Here is a 23,552-nt window from a genome sequence, read left to right as displayed (position 1 = left end):
TACTTGCATATAAAAAGAAATCATCTTCACGCTGCTGCGCTTCATTCTCCACACAAAAAAAATTTACACGGGCTGTCCCTGTTCCTTTTTACACCCTTGCTTCACACAATCTTCATCTTCATTTTTTTATTTACACAATGCACTGTTGTGCAATTCCTTTCGTTTTTCTGCTGCTGCACACATTCTCATTCATCCCATGTGCATTAAAAATATACGCTGCGTATTACATTTCAGAGGGATTAACAACAAAAAAAATTTCATTTGCGCTCTGCTGCGCTACAATACATCCTCCACGCAGTCTCCATGCCCTGCAGATTTTTTTTCTCTGCTTTTATGGCAGATTTAATTCCATATCTCTCCCCTATAAGAAGATCTTCATAAAAAAATGACTGTTAAAACAGTTCAGAAATAATGATCAATAATTACAGGCTCCCCTTTAACTGTATGCATTGTTTTCTTTCAGCAAAGTTTTCTCAAAAGAAACTTAGATCAGCTAGAGAGCTCAAGGGACTTTCAGACTGTATTTCCTTCCTTCTCCATACTTGTGTAACTTTCTTCTTTTGCATGGGTCTAGCTTGTGTAAGAGCCCATGTTAAGTTACAATCACGTGCCATATGCCCAATGTTATGACACTTGAAACATTCTACATTGCTCATGAATAAGAATTCATGATTTCTTCTTGCAAAATTGTTTCTTGGAGATTGTCGGAGACTACAACATCTATCTCTATGAAATGCTCTACAGTCTTTTGCCTTATGACCAAAGTTTGAACAAGAGTAACAATAACCATAAAGTGAACTTTGGTACCTGGGAGATGGAGGTTTCCTTGATGTGCTTCTGAAGCTTTGCTGCCTTGAGATCCTTTGATGATAACCATTGCCTCTTACCTCTTTGACATCAGCTACATTTCTTCTTGGAGCTGGTTTTCTACTTGGTGTAGGATTTCTTCTATTGTACCCATGATCTTTCTCCTTGCCTTTGCTGGAACTAGGAGCATCACAATTTCTTTCTGCCTTCTTCACATCTCCTTTGCTTAAAGAATTTTCATTTTTGTTTGAGGGTTCACATACATACCCAAGTCCTGATTTATCAGATGGACATCTGTGATAGCTGAGCATATCATCCAAGGCTTGAGAGCTCTTCATGATTTTGTTCATCCCTTCAACCTTTTTCCTGAGGAGGACTATTTCTTCTTCCAATCTTTCACATTCATTATTCTTCTTTGCAAGTTGTTCCTCAGTTTCTTCTTTGCTACAAGTAGCTTCAGCTGCTGCTATTTTAAGAGAGATGATATTTGTCTTCATTTTGGAGATTTCTGCTTGACTTCTCTCCATTTTCTTTTCAACTTCTTGTGCATGTTTCCTGGCTTCTTGTAGTTCAGACTTAAGGGAGGAGACCTCTACCTTGTACTGTCCAATCTCTTCTACAAGCTTGTTCACTCTCTTGTGCCTTTGTTCAAGTTGATTTGACAAGGCATCTTCCTGCTTCTTTGCTTTATTCAACTGATTTGTCATGGATATGACTTCTTCATGATGTTTCCTCTTGCATTGATCAAGCTCCTTCTTAAGCTTGGCGAGCTCTTCATCCCTTTCTTTTACTTGAAGTTTGATGAGGTCAACCTTCTCATTTTCAGCTTCTATGATGGGTTCAGAATTTTCTTCTTCACTGATGGTCATGGTTAGTGCTCCCTTTGCATGAAGGTCATGAAGTCTGTCCCATATCTCCTTTGCTGATGAATATTTTCCTAGATTCTTCTTCACAGAATCAGGAAGTCCATCCAAGATAGTCTTTGTTGCCTTTGCATTGTACTCCTTGGATTATTTATCCTTCTTGCTATCATCAATCACTGATTCCCAAATTTCAATCCCTTCAGACTTTAAGAAAGTCCTCATTTTTATTTCCCATATATCAAAGTTCCCATCGAACCTTGGAACCTCAAATAGAATGCTTTCAAATAGATTGTCTTCTATTTTAGTAGAAGAGGGAGACACATTTTTAAGAGGTTTGGAGACCTTTTTCTTTGAACTTGCCATTCTTAACTATGTTTAAAATAGCTGACTGTGTTTTTAAAATGACTCACTGTTTCTTCAACAGCAACACAGGAAAAAAAAACTTTGAGGAATACCTGAGTTCTTTTGCCTGAGACTTCACTCTGCTGGAGAAGCTTTCTCTGCTGCAACAAGAGTCTTTCCTTCAGCTTCTTGAACACCTTCAAAGAGCCTAAACCTGCTCTGATACCACTGTTGGGGATTTTTCTGATAAAATCCCAAAAAAAAAAAGAAACTAACACATAGAGGCAATGCTTTGTTTCTCTGCCTCAGGATCCTTTTGTGCACAGGGAAGCTTTTAAAAAAAAATTCTTGAGAACAGAGTATTACACCACCATAACAAGATTCCTGTTCATTAGAACAAAATGCCTGATACATATTCATCCTCTTTTACTGAGAGGGATTCACCCAAAAATACATTCAGCCAACAAAACAAAACTCTGTCTCCTCCTGAGAATTTACACTACTGGTGTGTAAAAAAAACTCATTTACATTTACTGATATGTAAAGATTTTACATAAACTTCTGTAAAAATCCTTCTTTCACTTACTGGTGTAAAAGTCTTCTTTTACATACTGCTGTAAAAACAAATTTTTACACATGCTTGCCAAGGAAAATTATATGCCTCCCCTGCTTGCGGTATTTTACTTTTCTTCACCACCAGTTAACAAAAAGACATGCATATTTCATATGCGCTCCTCTGCTTTTCCTTTATGCACTGTTGTGCAAAATTAATTCATCGTTTTTCGCTGCTCCTCCGTTCTTTTACAATGGTCAATGCACATTTTTAAAACATATTACAACCACCCATGAGCACTTTTCATTTTTGGCTCATTATATAAAATAACTTAAACAAAAAACATATGTCAGAACTAAAATGAACACACTTAATTACATTACGTGCCGTAAAATAAAAAATTAAATGTTTACCAACTTTCTACGACAAGGTTTAACTTCAGTTTAATTCTTTTGCAGACGGAACTGGTGGTCAAACAAATGTTTGAGTTTACTCCACGCAAGGGATTTAATTGCTGGCTCGTATGCAGGTTTGAATGATGGACGGCGGAGGACGAAGAAGCAAATCCGACGGCGGTGGAGGATTTCAAAAGGCCTCTTTATGCTGAACTTTACGTCCCGAAATTTCAGACTTGCTGACGTATAGAGAGGACCACGTGCCTGAGGATAATTGGATCGGGCTCGATCATACGGAAACTGCTTGTTGGTCGAAGGCGGTCCGATATGCTGGTGGTTTTTGCTGAGCGGTTTTGTGCTTCCGTCGTTGTCCACGTCCGCCTGCAGTTGGAATTAATATTCCAACAATGTTGATGTAAGGTGTCTTCTCAGTTGCTGGAATAGTGGCCAGGAGTTTGAGGTCTGTGCTGCGTGTAAGCATTTCTACAATGAGGAAAGGAAATAACATGTCGTATTGCATTACATAGCTGAAGGTCCTTCTAAATTCCGAACATTCATAGGTTGTTGCTTCGCCAGAATGGACCACATTACACAGAGTCTAGAGTGCTACGGAGTTCGGAGAAATAAAGGCAAGAGAGATTGTGTGGAAGCAGCGTTTATTGTGCTTCCTCTGCACTCCTAACCTTCGATTTCATATATATAAGACAATTTAATATTTTCATGTCCGCTAATCAAAATTAGAAAAATCGTCCAAAATAATTTATTTAAATAAACAGAGTAACGATAAAAACTAAAATGAGACCCTTTTGCAATTTGAAAATGTAGATTTATATGGAACCCAAGAATATGTGAAGCTATGTGAAACTTGAGAATCAATGTCAAAAAGTTTGCTAGACTACTTCTGTGCAGAGACTTGAAAGCTCCACACAAGCAAACCTACTTACAAAGAAAAAAATACTACTACTTATGTTAAAAGCATTAATAGTCTCAAAGAGTAAAAAAGCATTAATAGTCTCAAAGAGTAAAATAAATAGAAATGACTGCATGTGGAATGTGGAGGCAGAGTGTAGAGGTAGAAATGAGTGGGAGCACAACCACACTACTACTTCCCATCAAACCCTTCCGCGTTTTAACTATGAAAAGTTCGCATTATTTTGTTTGATCGAATGGCCTCGAAAGAAAGTCAGGGGTTAGCTTGCTGGAGTTATAAACAAAATTTTCACACTTCAGCACAACAAAAAAAAATATTATTATTAAACAGATTCCAAACAAAGGTTATTGTTAAACAAAAAAGTTGGCACTTCAGCCCAAAAAACAAAAATATTATTATTAAACAAAAATGTTTAAATTTTTGCACAATGAAAACATAAATATTATTATTAAACAAAAAAATTTACACTTCTACACAACAAAAACACAAATATTATTATTGAACAAAAATTTTCACACTTCTGCACAACGAAAACACAAATATTTAAGTTAGATTGGTTGGAGAGAAGAACAAACAATGGAGCAAGCAAAAATATAATGGAAGAGAAGAACAAACAATGGAGCAAGCAAAAATATAATGGAATGAGTTCGGGTGAAATGTGAGTTGTGAAACAAGGTGTGAGGAAGTTATGTGAAGGTGGATTTCTGGAGATGGTTGTGCGAAGGAATCGTGTGGGAAGACGGAAATGCAAACGCTTAATCAATTAATTAATGGTAGTGGTAGAGGTAGAGACTATGTTGCATTGTAGGTATTAATCTTGTTACAAATTATTATGGAGGTTTGAAAATTGGAGTATCTTCCTCTTAAAATAAAAGAGAAAGTGTTAATTTCGAAATTAATTTTTAAAAATATTTAATACATATTAAATATTGTTAAAAAAATAAATAATTTTGGTTGTTGAATTGAGGTTTCTGTGATCCATAGTTTTATGAGAAAAAACTTCGGCGTAAATCACATAATGATACATTTGTCGACGCTTTTAGAACCAATGAGTGTGGTTCATCGTCAGGACAAGTTGAAGAATCAGATCATGGCTTCATATTAAATAGGGAGAGCAGATCTTCCAACGACAGATTTCGGGTCAAACCTAGCCGTTCGAAGAACTGCTCTCTCTATTTAACATACAGCCATGATCTGATTCTTCAACTTGCCCTGACTATGAACCACACTCGTTGGTTCGAAACACATCGACAAATACATCATTATGTGATTTATGCCAAAAAAAATTTCTCATAAAATAATTTTGGTTTATATAAATTATATTTGTTCGTAAAAATTAAATAACTTACTAAAAATAAATCTAATTGTAAATAGAATATATTTTTTATTATTATGTTTTGGGAAAATCCATTATAATTTAATTGTCAAATTAATAGTGGGGACAGTCATTATTGACAACTATCCTTAAATGTAGGTTGCTTCATTGCTATTATTCAAGGGCAAACCACACCACCTCAAATGTAGGTTGCTTCATTGCTATTATTCAAGGAAAAGCCACACCACCTGTAAATATCTCCTAATGGTTGTAAGGGGGCAAACTCTCACTCTTGAAAAATACCTTTGGGTCTTGGGTTGTTAACATGTTTCCTTATGTCCAATAAAAATGAGCTCTTAGGCAAGTAGAAGCGATTTTAAGTCACACCCAAAGATCTAAATACAATACTTACTTAAAAATGTAATCACAATTTCTTAATATAAAATTGTCAAAAATAAATTCTAAATTAAAATTGCGAACAATAAATTAGTTAAAATTGATAAAATCCAATTCTAAACTAAAAATGATAATTATAAACTCGACATAAACAAAAAGTGACAAGAGAAAGAGCAATCAAAATGTTTAATCTAAGGGATCCTTAATGTAACTAGAGTTTGGTGCACCGAGGCTAGAAAAACCCTATGGACTATGCAAAGACTAATACATAAATTTCATGACAAATAAAGAATGGTGAAAATAATATTAAGTGGAAGATTTTGTATTCCAAATGACAAAAGTGAAACATTAGCTCATCCTAATAAGTCTCCACATGAAACTATTCGTGTGCTTACAAATGGAAAGCCATTAAACGCTCACAATTTGACTTCAAACATTGATCATATTTACCACATAGGTACATTGGTCAAAGTAGGGCATATAAGGCCTAGACTATTAATTCAATACATATTCAAACCAAAACCTTCATCCTAGGAATGATATACTATAAATCTAGTCAAGTTCATGTTGGCGATAACACAACATAACACATAAAATATGTCAGAGGAGGCCTCCACAGTGAGAAGGATTTACTTGCATAGTGTGCCTCTATAGGTATGTAGGAATATCATCCATAGATAATGGCTTTATCCCGAGATTCAACCCATCCATGTTGTGCATGAACTCACACATCTCAACATGATTTTCTCCACCCTCCTCCTTAGATGCTTCACATCCACTTTTTACACCCATTCCTCTATCATATAGTGGTAATTTACCCAAGGGTTGAGTTGGTCTCACGTCTTCATATCACACACTTCATATGTTAGGGACCATATATCCATGTAAAAAATACCTAAACAAAAAACACTAAATTATTTTCAAATCCAAAAATATTAAAATATTCCATAAAACCCGAAAAAAATCTTTCCAAGTGCACTCTAATGTGCACCAGGGGGAAGGACTAAGTATAAATCATTCACAAATTTCACTCCTCCATAGGAATAATCATCCATTGCTAGGAAGGCATCTCTCAAGAATCTAAAAAATGAGGATTAAAACCACTATTCAGTATGTCCACCCTCCACCCTCCCAACAAACATGATCTGGATGCCAACATGCCATTTGTAGCTCTGTAATATTTATATCAGGGTAGTCTACCCTTAGTCTCATAATCATAACCTTCTTGAGGAAGAATGGTGTCAAGATACCTCCATATCCAAATTTTTTCTTACATCCTGTCTTACAACAAGTGAGTTGGTCTATGATGTTTTCCAACAAGCCATCACACCAGCAAAAAAGAGTTAGCACCACACATCATATAGCCAAATCCATATGAACCCTGGAAACTAGTTTTGGTGTTGATGACCCACCTATCCAAAGGATAGTGAAGGCTATAGTTTACAAGGTAACATTTATGATACCTATAATAGGTACCTTGTTTCTCATTTTATGCACATGTGACCCACAATATTGAGCCACATACTAATCTTCACTACCCTCTACAGTACTCTTCATACTAGCAAACACTACTAGGGTACCCCACTAGGATAAACTTGTTAAGAAATGTATGTCTTCTACCTCTAATTACAAAATCTCTCCCTTCACTATGAAATGTTAGTGTTTGGGATTACACATATCCCTTCACTATGAAATTTTAGTGTTTGGGAGATGAGAAAGTGATCAAATATCATTTTATTGGTTCTCACGTTCCCTCCACTTAAACATGATGAAATCCCTAACACAAGCCAATCGGTTCGGTCACCTAGACAGAAAACCCCACATGTATTTATTATGTTTATTCTTCTTCTCTTGGGTCATGTATCATGGTTGATCATGTGTTGTTTCCATACGAATTATAACTATGGCCAAGCTAGTTTTCCTAGCCAAAAATGATAGTTGTGGTCAACCTAGAAAACCTTTCTTGGTCATGATTGTTACAGGTCTATTTGGGAAAATCACTCCCAACATTCAAATCACAACAATTAGGGCTCATCAAACCCTAATTCAGTTGTTACATGCCCTAGACAAGTAAACTCATTGAATGCCTCCTTGGGACATTGGCACAGCCTTGGTCAGGGGTAACTGCGCTGCAAAGCAGGTAGGCCCATTTTGGCATGCACTGCAATGCACTTAGGCCCTCTTTGAACTACGTTGGGCGAGATAGAGCGAAATTTTCATAGGGTTTTGGGAATATTCCTTGATTCTAGATTATTCTAGAATGATCCCATCTTTTATCTCCTCTTATGAGCTCGAAATCAAATAGGCTAAGGATCAATTAACTTCCTATCCTCTCATTCCTTGCTCCATGGAAACTAACTCCAAGTTTGGAAGGCCATTCAATACCCTGATTTATGACAAAACCACCTCCATTTCTTCTAAATTGAGCACTCATCGTAGTGATCAGGGGGCTAGAATCTGAAGTTTGTAAGGAAATTATGTTCATTTGAGAATTGAGTTCATGTTAAGCAATGTTATGATGCTGGATTGGTGTGCTTTTGATGTGGTGAGGGCTGGACTGAAGTTGGAGGAGTGGCACAGGATCAAACTGTATTGTGTGAAACTCTTCCTTCTACATTAATAAAGAGTTTATTCCTTTTCTTGCATTATTGTTCATATCTATGATGATTATTTGTTTCAATGTATTCAATTCCATTGGTTTATAGTAGGTAGATCATGTATGCTTTGATCGTTTATTGTTTCTGTTTTTGTTGATACAGTTACCAATTGAGTGAGTTTAGTTCAAGTGGGAGCGACGGGAGCAATTCAAAGGGGATCAAGGAAGCGAAAGACTACAAGTAAGTTACTTCATCACATCTGTCTACTATAGGAAAAGGTTAAACTACTTTCTTTCTGTTGTTCTAGGTGTAGTTACCCACCTAGGGAAAATGTGTTTATCCATAGATGAAAATTCCATATAACAAATTGGCGACCATACTAGGGAATGACTATCGTTCCTGGTAGTTTATCCTCATCATATTACACCCTAGTAGACTTTTCCTGACTTCATTGCTATTATTTGATCATTTTGAAGTCCTTTTGGTCAAAAATTGTGCTTGAATGTCTCTTGATTTGACTCTTTAGCACTAGCGCAATGTTGGTCTTGACACAGTGCACTGCAAAGCAGCCCTGGCTTAGAGACAATGCACTGTAGCACACTTTCTCCCATTCTAGCCTGTGTTGATCCCTCTTAGGCTAAAAAACCCATCTTTGGCTTGATTTTTCCAAAGTTGCTTCTATTTTTTTTTTTTGAAAGATCAATGTTTCTTGTGGTTCTAAAATCAAGTTGTATTTCTCCTCCTAGCCCTACTTTGCCTTGATTGTTTAGTTTTTCTTAAATGATTTCTTTATCATTATAAATTCATTGTCAAAGTTAACTTATAGTCAATTAGTTTTTTCTGAAAATGAAGTGTTGTAAAGTCTTCATTTCTTTGAAAAATGAATTGTCGTAATGCCTTCATTTCTTGTGAAAAGTATTGATTGATTGTTTACGCATTTATTTTCCTTTTGTTCATCTAAACATTAAGGGAAATGAAAAGAAAAAATTGCATTATGCATTTAGAGGTTTGTGTGTGCTTGATAGGAATAGCTAGGGAAGTTGAATTATATGTGCTCCTTGCTCTTTGTCAAAGATCTGATTACTCTATCCCTTACTAGCAACAGTGTTCATTGTTAATTGAATGAAAGAATGTTTCTCATGCTAGGAATTGTAAACATACATCACTTGGTGAACCTTGAAAGGAAAATTCTTAAGAATATCAGTTTAAAAGTTATCTCAATTAACCTAATGGAGCATTGTAACTTAACGCATAACATTTAGAGGTCTGGGTTAGAGACGTGTTCTGACGTTGTAAAACATAGCAACTATCATTAATTGTCTACGATACATTCCAAGTGTGATACCTCATTCCATGTATGTAAGTATATTGTAGCTCGTCCACGTACCTTCGGGTATATAGGGCAGTGTTATAGTACGAAAAGTATAAAGGAATGCTCTCACTATGTGGTTTCGCATTAGACAGTGCTAACAAGGATTGGGCCTCCATGTACTTTCAGGTATATATGGAGGACTACATTATGTTGCTATCCATCCTTAGGTAACCGAGTCGGCCGCCTTGTACACTATGATACATCGAACATAGCATTTGGGGAGATTTCCTCCACGTATTTAAGTCCTTGGTTTACTGAGGCAGTATATTGCAATTCACAGTTACTTGGTAATCCTTTTGCCTAGATTATCCATTTTTTTGTTTTGTTATCTTATTTTGATTAAAATAAAATTAATTGACCACGGATAACATCCTCCATGTCACTACTTAGTTGATCTTAGGTTGAGACATATGGCAATAACTCCAGAGTCCACTGATCAAGGAATTCCTTTTGATGGGAATCCTAGTCCTTTTCCTCATTTCAGAAATATTGGTGCTCCATATATGGCTACATTATCCCTTCTGGGATTTACCATTGGCTTTCCAGTATGGTTATTATCAACCTCCTTGGCCCCACAATTGAATATTCCTACAACTGGACAAAATCAACCTCCAATTGATCCTAAAGTTGACCCTTTACCTTCTTCATCGGTTGTTTCTTCCTCCACTTATTCCTCTTCACCTGGTGAAAGTATTGACACTAGTAACTAGGTGGATAAGAAGAAGAAGAAAGGGAAGAAGAAGAAGAAGAAGAAGAAAATTCAGGGGGGGGGGGCAACCATGAAACCATTGCAACGAATGCAACTTCTAATGAGAAGCCATCTAATAAGCCTCACAAACTTTGATATCCTTGAAAACTTTGTATAAGAGACCATCTTCTTCAAAATTGTTCTGGTATTCCTCATATCTTAGAAGAATGGTCTTCTCGTTCACATCATCCTGTGTCATCAACTTCTGGAGATCATGTTGATGACACACCATCAACTAGTGGTAGTAAATTTCTTGGAAAGAAGGGTAAAGTTAAGTTTCCTTGTAGGTTATACGAAGGGAATCACCCCATTCACCTTTGTCCCTATCTGGATGAAGCCCAAAAAGTGTTGGATAACTGTCCTGCTTCTCTGCAGCGACTTCCATCTAGTTACAGGAGGCTCTCCCTTAATCCTTCACTAGTTGATGAAGTGACTGATCCAAATCAACCGTCAGTCAAACCCACTCTCTATGAATGTGAATCCCATGAGTCTATACCTAACCAACCACAGGTCGAGGAAATAGTTGACCTAATTTCACCTTCAGTTAATTGTATGTTTCCTGTAGAGAGTGAGTATGATACCACTCAAGTTCTTTTCGTTTCTTCAGATTCCAATGAGCTTGGAGGAAACCCTCCTATTCCATAAATATAAGAAGAAAATCCTACCATTCTCGTAACTCAAGGGGGTAATTCTCCCATTCTTATGGTACCCCCTCCAAGTAGTCTGGTCACTTCCTTTTATTGGAATCGACTAGCAGGATGTCGTCTTCCTCCTTATGTTCTTTTCCAGATCATAGTACAGGTTTAAAATATCATTGTATCTGGAACTATTATAGATGAAGGTGAATCTATGAGTATCCTTTCCTTGACTGCTTGGAAAGTGCTTGGTTCACCACCACTTGTGCCTGTTACCTAGAATATGTTGGCTTTTAACAGAGGAACCAGTCAACCATTAGGGATCCTTCCTTAGTTGCCTATTACTTTGGGAGGAAAAATTGTTTATCTCAATGCGACAGTAGTCCCAGGCCCTTTCAATTATAATTTACTTCTTGGGCGTGACTATGTTTATGACATGGGAGCTATTGTTTCATCACTCTTTCGAGTGATGTGTTTCCTGCATGAAGGCAGAATTGTCACTATTGAACAGCCTTCATCTCCCAGTCCAAATATGGCTTCCAGTCAACCATCTTCCCTAAATGGTCCTTTTGTTCCGATGGTATCTTCCCCGACATGGGTCAATTATGTGGAAACCTGTTCCATGCCTACATCAACTGACGATCAATTCTGTGATGCTGTGCATTATGTACTGGGGGCATTGGAACCAAATCTCTCTAATGGATTCCTTGCTCTGTATCCCTTCCAGAGCATTATTCTCCCATTTGATGAGAACCTCTTGGAATTCATGACCTCTTATGGGCTGTGATCAAGGAATATGAGGATAGTTCTTTTACTGTGTCAACCTCATTAAAAAATGAAATAGGAACATGAGCATAGTTTCTTGTCTTGTGCCAAGCTCGTTAAAAAATGAAATAAGGAATATGAGGATAGTTCTTTTACTGTGTCAATCTCATTAAAAAATGAAAAATGTTCCATGAGAATAGTTCCTTGTCTTGTGTCAAGCTCATTAAAAAATGAAACAAGGAATATGAGTATAGTTCTTGGTCTTGTGTCAACCTCAATAAAAAATGAAACAAAGGTCATGAGTATAGTTCCTTGTCTTATGTCAAGCTCGTTAAAAAATGAAACAAGGAATCTGAGCAGAGTTCCTTGTCTTGTGTCAAGCTCATTAAAAAATGAAACAAGGTCCTGTGGAGCAAAGTTCCAATTCTAGTCTTTGATTAGATCTCGTAAAATCCCAGTCGAGTTTTTCACTTGATCTTGTAAATGAACCTTCATTCCATCCACCTAATAGCCACGGGTAGTCTACTTAGGTGAATCCAATGAAGCTTGGGGGGCATGCACATAGAATTGAGTCATCATGTTGGGGGCATGTAAACCAATCTCAAGCATAGTTTTTTCATGGTTCAAGCTTGTGTAAAAATGAACCCTTCTGTGAAAATGAAACTGAATACAAGCATCGTTTTTCGTTTTCAAACTTGTGTAAACATGAAACTAAATCCAAGCATAGTTCCCTATGGTTCAAGCTTGTGTAAAAAGAACCCATCTCCATTTTAACCCTCGTAATTGTCATTCTATCAACCTCTTCCATCAGATGAGCCTTGGTTTTTCTCCTTCCATCGTCACTATCTACTTGGCTGATCATATGTTTTCACTTGGTTGTTTAACACTTTTTAAGGAACAGTTGCAATGAGTGGTCTTATTAGCCAACCTCTTCACATAAATCAACATGTTTTGAGAAGTTCCAACCTCACTGGAACCAATTTTTATCCTAGACACCACTCATTCCTCTAAGTGGAGTCCTCTTTAAGCTCTTTTCAGACTCTCGAAATATGAAAAGATTGTCGAGTGCTTGTCGTTTCCAGCTCGTAAATAGATTGGTAGTGACATCTACTCAATATAATTTTAACCCTTTTCCGAACTAAGATAGATTACTTACGAAAAAGGAATACGTTGATCAAACATGGTCCATAGGTTCTCTCTTGTATTATTTTATGCTTTTTTGGACTTGAGAGACAAATTTAGGGAAAATAACTTGTGGAGTTTTCTTTTTGCCCCTTTTAAAACTATCTAAACATGAAAAGGACCGAGTTCTCATTGTCGTTAAACTCGTTAAAACATAAAATAGCAACAAACTTGTCCATCATGACAAGACTGAGTTTCACCTTTGCTAGGCTCATTAGAACGTCACATAGCGATGGATTCACCCGAAGGGTGGAATTATACTACAAGCATATGTTATCCTCCTCAATTTTGTTAAAAAATAAAGAGGTACTAGTCAACAATGACTGGGGAAAATGGGAAAAGGGATAAAACACTTTATGGTAGCAAGTGGCTCTTGAACATGACACTTTCACTCCACCTCTGTGACTATTTTGGTTGGGTTATCTGCTTGATGGTTATCATACCTATGGTCTATCACACCATCCATCACTTTGGTTTTGGGTCAATGCTGCCAATTCATTCGGTCTCGCTGACATGTTCAAGAGAAGTCACTCAGTAAAATTCATCCTTTGCAATGCTCATAAACCTTCATTTTCATTACTTCCATTCCTAAACCTTGCGTCATCAGTAAGATTATATCTTTAAAATCATTACACTCATTTTGTGTCATTAATGGGGGATACATCAAGGCCCTCCTACGATGAGTCGCTTCTTGTTAGCATTAGCACATTATCCAGGAAGCTGACTTAGAAACACCCTTCCAATACCTTGAGGCTTGCAGACATCAATGGCAAGTTTCTCACTTCTGACGAGAGGTTGACACCAATGGCCTTTGACCGAAAGACTTTGTATGGTGTTCGACATCAAAACATTTATTCACACCATGCACAATGTACTGTAGTACCTTGAGAAACATTATCATTATCGGTGATCTCTCTCACGTCTGTTAATGGCTTACATCATTGGCTAGTAATGAGATGGTGTCTTCCCATTTTTGACTTCATATCACATATTCACATGGTTAGACTCATACTTGAGCGAACGATTGGACGAGATAGAAGACCCTGATCTAGTTTCATCCATCCAGGTTGTGATTTTAGTAGAGTACTAAATCATCTGTACAATGGCTTTACATAGATGGTCATCCTATGATGGGTCTATATATGTAGACAACTATCTTGTACATGTAATGAAATGTTTATATGTTGAGTATCAATATGCCTTCCCTCAGCAATTCATGAAAAAAATCAAAATATCATGATGTTATGTATTGTAATTGATGCAGGACACCCTCCGCTTCATATCCTCTCTGTCACATCGTAAAGCATATCACTCGAAATTATCATTTTCAACTTCATGCTTTAGGGGGCAACTATTATAGGTCTATTTGATCACATCGCTCCCAACATTCAAATCAGCACAATTAGGGCTCATTAAACCCCAATTAAGTTGTTACATGCCCTAGACAAGTCAACTCATTGAATGCTTCCATCCATGAAAGTTTCTTGTCCTGAAGCCTTGCTGAAATGCCTCCTTGAGACAACAGCGTAGCCTTGGTCAGGGGTAATAGTGCTGCAGAGCAGGCAAGCCCATTCTGGCTTGCATTGCAGTGCATTTAGGCCCTCTTTGACCAGCACTAGGTGAGATTGCATGAAATTTGCATAGGGTTATGGGAATATTCCTTGATTCTAGATCATTCTAGAAGGATCCCATCTCTTATCTCCTCCTATGAGCTCATAATTGGATAGGCTAAGGATCACTTATCCTCCTATCCTCTCATCCCTTGCTCCATGGAAACTAACTCCAAGTTTGGAAGGCCATCCAATACCCTCATTTATGACAAAACCACCTCCATTTCCTATAAATTGAGAACGCGTCATAGTGATCAAGGGGCTATAATCTGAAGTTTGTAAGGAAATTCTGTTGGTTTGAGAATTGAGTTCATGTCAAGAAATGTTATGTTGCTGGATTGGTGTGCTTTTGATGTGGCAAGGGTTGGAATGAAGTTGGAGGAGTGGCACAGGATCGAACTGTATTGGGTGAAACTCTTCCTTCTACATTAATAAAAAGTTTATTCCTTTTGTCATATTATTGTTCATATCTATGATGATTATGTGTTTCAATGTCTTCGATTCCATTGGTTTATAGTAGGTAGATAATGTATGCTTTGATCATTTGTTGTTTTTGTTTCTATTGATATGGGTACCAATTGAGCAAGTTTAGTTCAAGTGGGAGCGACGGGAGCGATTCAAAGGGGATCAAGGAAGTGAAAGACTACAAGTAAGTTCCTTCATATCATCTATATACTATAGGAAAAGGTTAAACTACTTTCTTTGTGTTGTTCTAGGTGTATTTACCCAACTAGGGAAAATGTGTTTATCTGTAGATGTAAATTCCATGTAAAAATGACCACAAACTCGTGATGTAGGACAAAAAATTATACGAAGAAAGTTGGAAAAAGTAAAATACAAGACACCAAATGAAAGAGGGTCATGTAAATAATTACTTAGAAAAAACATATCTAAAAATGAATTCTTGTAGACTCAGATATCTCAATCAAACGTTTAAGGGAAAACGGGTGATTTTCTCCACTCACTCCTTTCTCAACACTCAAATGTGTAAATGACCTCTTTGTTGGTTGCTTTTCTATATATATACCACATATAAATCCATGCATTTCGTAATTTCACACATTATTGTAGTCTTGTTTATCATTTTATGATCCCTTGTACCTAATATTGTGGTTGTACTTTATTTTATACTACTAATAGTTTTACTTGCAAGATTTTTACATTTGTTTAGTCTTTGTGCTTGGAGTCTTGACGTGGTTCTATTGTTGAAATTAGTCTTATGTGTGTTTTAATTCACCCAACATATAGGGATAGGTATTAAGTTACCATATTTGTTGCATTATGGACCATCATTAGAATCTTTAATATACCTTAGGTATAACCATGTTAGGTTGTGATATTAACCAGTCTCTTTTTTCACATTTTAACTTAGTGGTAGACCCTTCCTATACATGGTACCCTGGATTAGCACCTCTTTTCTATACTTAGTGTCCGTGTTACAATATTCCTCACCGTGGGATCCATCCTTTTGACTCACCATGGCTTAGAATCTAAGCCTCATTTCTTTTCATTTTCCATCTTTTGGCTTTACCTAGGAGCATTCCTCCCATTTTATGTCTTACAATTACTATTATACTTTGTCTTACTTATGCATGTTGATAATCCTTGGGCTTATTTCACTATCGCTATCACATTGCAATTGGTCTATCACTTGCTTTCACTTGTTGTTTCTACCCTTCTTAGAGGGCCTACTATGATGCGTGGCCTTCTTTTATATCTTCTTCGCTTCACTTTTCTTATGGCGGTTCAATCAACTCAAAACCAATTACTGGGCCTTTATACCACTTGTTCGCCTAGGTCGAGCTTCCGTTGTGTCCTTATCATGCTCATTAAAAAAATGAAGGATATTGGATATCATTTTGTCTCTTATTTGAGCTTGTTAAAACTAAATGATAAATACATTGCCAATCTTACTTGTCTTTTATTTCATGGTTGTTAAACTATGAAGCAGTTCAAAAAGAGGAAAGGGGAGGAAAATCACTTTGTTTATTCTACTAATCAAAATGGCAATGTTAGTCATGTTTCCCTTGAACATGGCCCATGTTTGTGTCATTTCCTTACAATTGGGTTTTCACTTGCCTAAGAATCCCACCATACATATAATTTTGTTCACTCTTCTGGATGGTTACTCTTTAAGCCATTATGGAGCATTCTTCAATGCCTCCTATGTTGTTGCACGATATCATGTGGAGCTTAATAGTCAATGCTACGAATTTTTTTTTGTGTCCTACCATTATGCTGAGGTATAATGTGTATCTTTCATTGATTAATAATATCATTTGTAAATTTCCCTTCATATTATTTATGTATTTTTTAGATGTATGTCTCTTATATTATGTGATCTACACTCCGTGGAGGAAAAAAAAATTGCCTTTTTTATTGTTTCTTTTGTGTAGTCTATAGTGGAGTCACGAACTATTTTTTGCCAGGAAATGTCCCTAAGACAAGGATTTGTTGCTCCACGGATCTTGACCAATATCTCTCATGGTGTGGTACACAGTATAAAAATTTCCACGATATAATACATGCACATACACAACCATCTTATCTAATAAGCCATTGAATTCATCATGATACCTCATAGGATGGAGAATATCATGGAATTTGAAGTTGATGTTAGAGATATTTCTTCTACTTAAAAATCCTGCTTCGAGCTAATTCAATCCAATTACGTAAACACAAGCACCAACAAAAAAAAAATGTTTTTCCCCTCTGTAGAGGAAAGATGAACATGTACAAACCACAATCAAATAGACATATAACTAAAAAATACATGAAACATATGAAGGAAATTTCATAAATTCTCTTATTAACAAAGGAAGATACAAATTATACCTTAGTGTATTTCCCCTTTCCTCCTCAATCCTTTGTATGGTTCCTCCCTTCAGTTACTACAAGACTAGGCTCAGCTCATAAGAAAAGGAAGCCTAACAACAAACTACCATAATTGAGCTCTCTATTTTGTTCTAACTCTATGTTTAACTCTTCCTCTTGACAAGGTCAGTTTATATAGGCTCTTTATGTCCTCTACAGGGATGTATCTAGATACCTAGGAGCCCAAGAAGTTAGGAAATTTCTAAAGTAATCGACCCTTATCTATATCATACACAATTAACTCGAGTTGATCTCCTCAAGAATGAAAAACTATATAAACTTTGACCACAAAGGATCCTTATACAAAGGAAACTCAAAAGTTGTTCCTTTAGATTGTGTATTGATCATAATGACTATACACATCATGTTAGCATCATGGGAGCGGCCATCCTACTAAAATTGCTAATCAAAGAGGATAAAAATTGCGTTAATGTCAAAAACTCTAATAATGGAAAATGGTCTCTCTCACTGACTCAAGGTGGGAAAAGTAGGCTATAACAATGTGCCACATCATGCTTTCACTGGGTTCATCCTTAATGGCTCCACATTCCCACCTCATGTTCTTCCTTGTTGGCATCTGGATCAGAGTTTTTCCAAAACATGTAGCTTAAAATTTTTCCTAGATTTCTAGATTTTTAGATCTAATTTTATTCCAAAAGATTAGACTAAATAATTTTCTAGATTTATAAATTTTTGGATTTATATTTCTTTAGAGGATAGGAAAGAATTATATCAGCAGACGGAAAGGCATTTCTTGAAATCTGTGTACCTTAGATCCATCTAAATTTTGTCAACAGATCGGAAGAATCTCAATAATTATTGGATAATAGTTATTTACTGGACTCTATATGTTCCATATATTTTTGTTTTTTCATATATCATGAAATTCATATTAAAAATCATAAATATTGAACTATCTTTTCAAAGGACCCAAATGTATAGATATCCAAATACTATGATTATCCAAAACATTTATTCACTGCCAAACTCCACCCCTTGTCTCCTTTTCCCTAAGCCCACAGCCACATGTTCCACTGACCCATGTGACCTGTTATGTTCCTATACTAATAGGTGTCATAATATATGAATGGATGAGATTAAATTTGTAATATGTACATACCTTTTCTTTATGCAAATGTTTTCCATATTTGTAAAAAATCAAAAAATTAAAAAATGTAAAGAAGGTATGTCCTAAAAGAAAAATCAAAGGACAAAAAGAATGAAAAAGGGTCAAAAAGAAAAGATAAAAATGAACCCTAAGGAAAAAAGAAAAAAGACCATGAAAGTGTGCAAGTCCAAATGCCACTACTATTTTATTTCTTGTACAATAATGATTGTGTGTAACTTGTTATTCATGCCACAATCCGTGGTAACCAAACATTTTAATATTGGTTATTTCATATTTTCAATTTTATGCTTAGAGATAGAGAATAAAATCTGACCAAACAATGTAATCTTGGTTGATAATTAGATAGGTAGAGAAAATAAAAGGAGCTCAATAGTTTAATATGAGCCCTTGGATGAATAAGGATAGCCTTAGATAGATTTCTATTGTAAATAAAAGAAAAGCTTGATAATGGTTTGCCAGTTTAAGTGCACCCTAATAAAGAGTAGAAAAAATGGTAGGATGTGTAGATGGGTAAGTAGTTAGATGGTTGTAGAATTATGATGAACGATTAGGATAAAATAATGTCATTTACTTTCATCATCAAATTGCTTAAAGTATGGATGACAATGAAACAGTTACAAAGTCAAGTGATTGATCTCCCCCGATTCATTTTACTTGTTCACTAATTTCCCACAAGCAAAAATCAAGGTGCTTAAAACTTTAAGTTAAAGGGGCTCAGAGCATTTCTCTGACTTCTGGAGAGACCAAACCCTTGGCCCAATAACTTATAAGGTTCAAGTGCTTCAACCCCCTTTCAAATGTTCATTCCCTCCATCAACAACATTAAGCCTAAGTTATAATGTGTAAAGTCAAATACATAATTAATGTGTTAAGACATTATACTTAGTGCAATTTGTTCTCATTTCCATTTCATATTAACTTTAACTTTTATGATATTTAACTCCCAAAAAACAAAACCCTTTCCCATATAGTTAATTAACATCCCATATGTTAAATATCTTGCCCCGATGGTTTGGAATATAAACCATATTAATTAAATAAATTATATGGATTAATTAGACGACTTGCAACTAATTAACAGCCATAACCCTTCACCTTACAAAAAAGGGATTAATTAATCAAACCGTGATTAATTAATAACCTTCCTCCAATCGCATCGCCCCCGACGCCATTAAGCCGCCTTAACCCGTAATTAAAGTCCCGTTGGGCCCCTCCATTAACTCCCCAATCAAATCACACTCCCGATAACCGTACGATCTGACCCCTTCAAATCTAACGACTGTCGCTCATATCGGGCGGCCTCCGATACTGACCTTTAACCACCCAATGTGAGCGGTTTTACTGTTCACCCCACCACTACATGTCACCTAATAAATGGCATCGGGCGGACCTCTCCCAATACCGCCAAGCCCCCAAAAGCGGTGCAATAGATTCCGCTTACCACCTCCACTTACCATCTTCACTACGCAATAAAACGTCCCCTCCGCCAGTTGGCACCAACCGTCGCTTTCCATTATACCTGCCAAAATCATTGAATTTGTAAAATAAAACCAAAAATACTCATTATCTTTGTTTTTACCAAGAAAAGAATCTTTTGTTCTCCATGAGAGCACAGAGTACGTTCAAGTTGTCAACCTGCTACAAACTATCAACCTTCCATAGCAACTGAACTCCAGACTATTATGCAGACCTGTGCGCTCCCTACAAACATTGCACCAATGCCATTAAAGCCACATCGATGACCGAAACTAGGTTTTTACCCTATTTCCAACTGAGAAACCCTGTTTTTGTGCCAAACCCGAGCTAAATTTCTTTGAGAGTTAAGTAATTTAGTAAGCTAAGCTGTCTGATAAATCTGAAACACTCTGAAATAAACAAATTGTGTCCAATTTCCCTGAAATTCTTTGCCCCCGTCCTTGAATCCACAAGAACCAAGGATGGAATTCCCAATTGCACTAAATGTTATGCCCCTTACTACTCCTCACAGAGATTTGGACCACCTCCCACTTGTAGACAAGGATTTCCAAATAAAGGGCACAATAGTCTCAACTTCCCCCCTGAAACTCTTTTGCAAGTATAGAGACCAGTACCTAAACCATGATAACTCCATTGGACTTTGGGAATCAGGGTTGCCTAAATACTAGTTCCCCAACATGCATGTGTCCCCAGAAATTTTACATTAATGCCACATGAACTACAACCCTATCCAACGGGCAATAAGAGCTCCTGAACAATCGATTCTGTTTACTATCACTGCTGAATCCATTAACTAGATGCTTCAATTATATCAAAGCCAAAACCTAACCCCTCTCTCCATTGGAGACATACTAAACAAATATCCTACACTCAATTCAGTCAAACTAGCCCAGTTATTCCAGATTTTAATCAAAGAAGAGCACTATAACCCAATGTACCCTACTCCTTATATATGGACTATATTCTCCAACCTTGGTCGAGATATTATAGATACGATATCCAGTATACTAGGATGCACCACTAGGGAATTTGTCGATGAGATCATAATATCCATCATGTCAATCTATTCTCTTGGCCAACCACCAGCCATCATATTTGACTATGCAAAGTTTATTGCTCACAGAATGCATGATCAATTTATGAGGTTGGACAATGAAAGGGTGTTCAAATATTCCTCAGTTTTGTACCATTTATTCTTGTACTATCAAGCTGATAGGTTTCCAATTGCCCTCCAAAAACTCAATACTAAAGGAAACCCCAGGTCATTGATCTTCTGGACTTCTCTAATTCATTAGTATGATTCCCAATACTCCTACATGGACTTCATAGACATCTTTGTTTATCCTATGATAACCATGTTAAAAGGAAGCCCTCCACCAAGGATCAGTGTAGACATGAAAAGGGTCTTGCAATTGTCAAAACAATACAAAGTAGCGGATTGGTACTTGTACCTAAACCATATAGAAATCAGAGTCTATGGATGTGAGTTGCCACCTTACAAAATTCCAAATTACCTCCCCATGAGACTATTTGCTCTGGAGTACTACAGGCAAATGATCAATTCTGATGAGGTGCATTTTGTTAAAACCAAGAAGAAGGCGCAACTAAGAAAAAAAATCATCTTGGCCAATTCATTTGTAACAGTAGGGAAGCAAGAAAGAAGTCGGATGAAATCCTCCAAAGGTTGAGATTAAAACATAGTTTCATGTGGACCTATGATCCCCACAACTTTATTTGAAATAGGAGACAGAAAAATAAGCTATCTCCTTACATCCACCATAGGATCCCAGAGATTGAACAGTATGCTAATCAAAGTGAATGGGTAGAAAACACATTAGTAGATCAAGATAGTACACAGGTTGTTGTTGACAATGTATTGATGGATTTAGATAGGAGGCTTGATGAGGATTTATTTGTACAGGTGCCTGGAGAAACTCATCAAACACAGTCACAAGAACACAGTGGACAGACTTCGGAGCAAGCAGGGCCATCAGGCCAACCAAGATCATTAGATCAGGTAGAAGATTTAGAACTACCTAAGATTTCAAAAGAGCTCAACCAAACATAACACAATATGAGAAATCCCCCCATTTTACAGACTCCTCTAAATGAGGAGAGAAATCCAAAAAGAGACAAAGAGGAGGCCACTCCTTCCACCATACTTATTAATCAAACCTATGCTAAGAGGCAAAGGTTAAATCCATTCTATGAATAGGAATATACGAAGGAAACAACATGTAACACAGTGGCAGAAAGAATTGATAGTGTTACACAGTAATTTGTCACTGTCTCCCTGTCAGTCACCCTACTGTGTCAAGAATTCACAATAATCAAGTTCATGCCTTCTGAACTGGCCCAAAACCCATTTTTCCAAAGTTTTCCTCATCAGCGCGTCTGTTTCTAAAATATCCGCGATGACTGGCGGCTCGTAGTGTATTCAGTGCGCTGCCAGCGCGGAAGCACATCACTTTTCCGCGCTGGTCGCATTTCATGAGCCAGCACACCTCTCTTTTGTATTGGGTCGCGCTGATATGACTTTCCCAGTTATTGAGGCGCGACATCAGCGCGTCAGTTACCTTATAATCCGCGTTGATCCTGTTTGGGCGAATTTGTTCCAACAGCCAGCCTTCCAGATTACTCTAGGCTTGGTTGTTGGCTTTGTGAGTATCGACTCCTTTCTATGGCATGTTTGTTCGACCCTTTGCAACCACTTCTCTTGAAGATAAGCTCATCCTTCCACCCTTTTAGGAGGCTCCTTCTCCTATATAAACTTCCACCATTACCATGAGCAGCTAGTTTGGAATAGCTTGGATTGTATAGAGCTTATAGTGCTCAGATTGCTGTTATTATAGGTATTTGGTGTGAGAAGTGTGGAAGTGCATGATAGCTTAGGGAAGGTTGTGTTTTGTTGCTTGTGTGAGAGAGAGAGTTTCTTGTCTTGGGAGAATCATTCCCAAAGGTGAATGCTTGAGACACTTGCTGACTGGCCCCTCCTAAGAAGGATACCGACGTCAGAACATTTGGTTGTACTCTTCTCTGCTTGATTAATAATAGATGACTGCTATTATTGTTCCATTCTCATTTGTCTATGCAATGGTTAAATGTGAATTACATCTTTTCTGACTGATGTATGGTTGCTTTTACTAGATTTCACGCTTGTGTTTGTTTCCTCTTTGTGTGTGCAGGTGTCTATTCGCGGGGATCGCGGAGGATTGTGACCAGCTAGAGCGAAGGAGCGGAGGTGGCATCTCTTCATCTAACAACAAGCGCTGGAATCCATGTAGGTGTTCTTTACCTCTTGTTTAATTGCAATTAGGAACTTGCGTAGCAGCATTGACTGATTGTTGCTAGACCCTTGCTGGGCTAGTAGGGATCGCCTCTATCCGTAGAGGGGATTTACCTCTCCAACAATTTGGCGACTCCACTAGGGAATTCACTGCGGCCAAGTCTAAGAAATCTCTGGTCTTTGCTGAACTGCTCTGTTCCTTACCATCTCACTCTGCACCATCTCGTTCGGAGGAGCATATCCCGGATGAAACATTGTTTCTCATCAGCACCCTCG

This window comes from Pinus tabuliformis, chromosome 9 (assembly GCF_031772625.1).
Source record: "Pinus tabuliformis cultivar Carrire ecotype Pingquan chromosome 9, CPIR1, whole genome shotgun sequence".
In the NCBI taxonomy this organism is placed as follows: Eukaryota; Viridiplantae; Streptophyta; class Pinopsida; order Pinales; family Pinaceae; genus Pinus; species Pinus tabuliformis.
The sequence above is the reverse complement of the archived record's forward strand: the minus strand, read 5'-3'. Positions refer to the sequence as shown.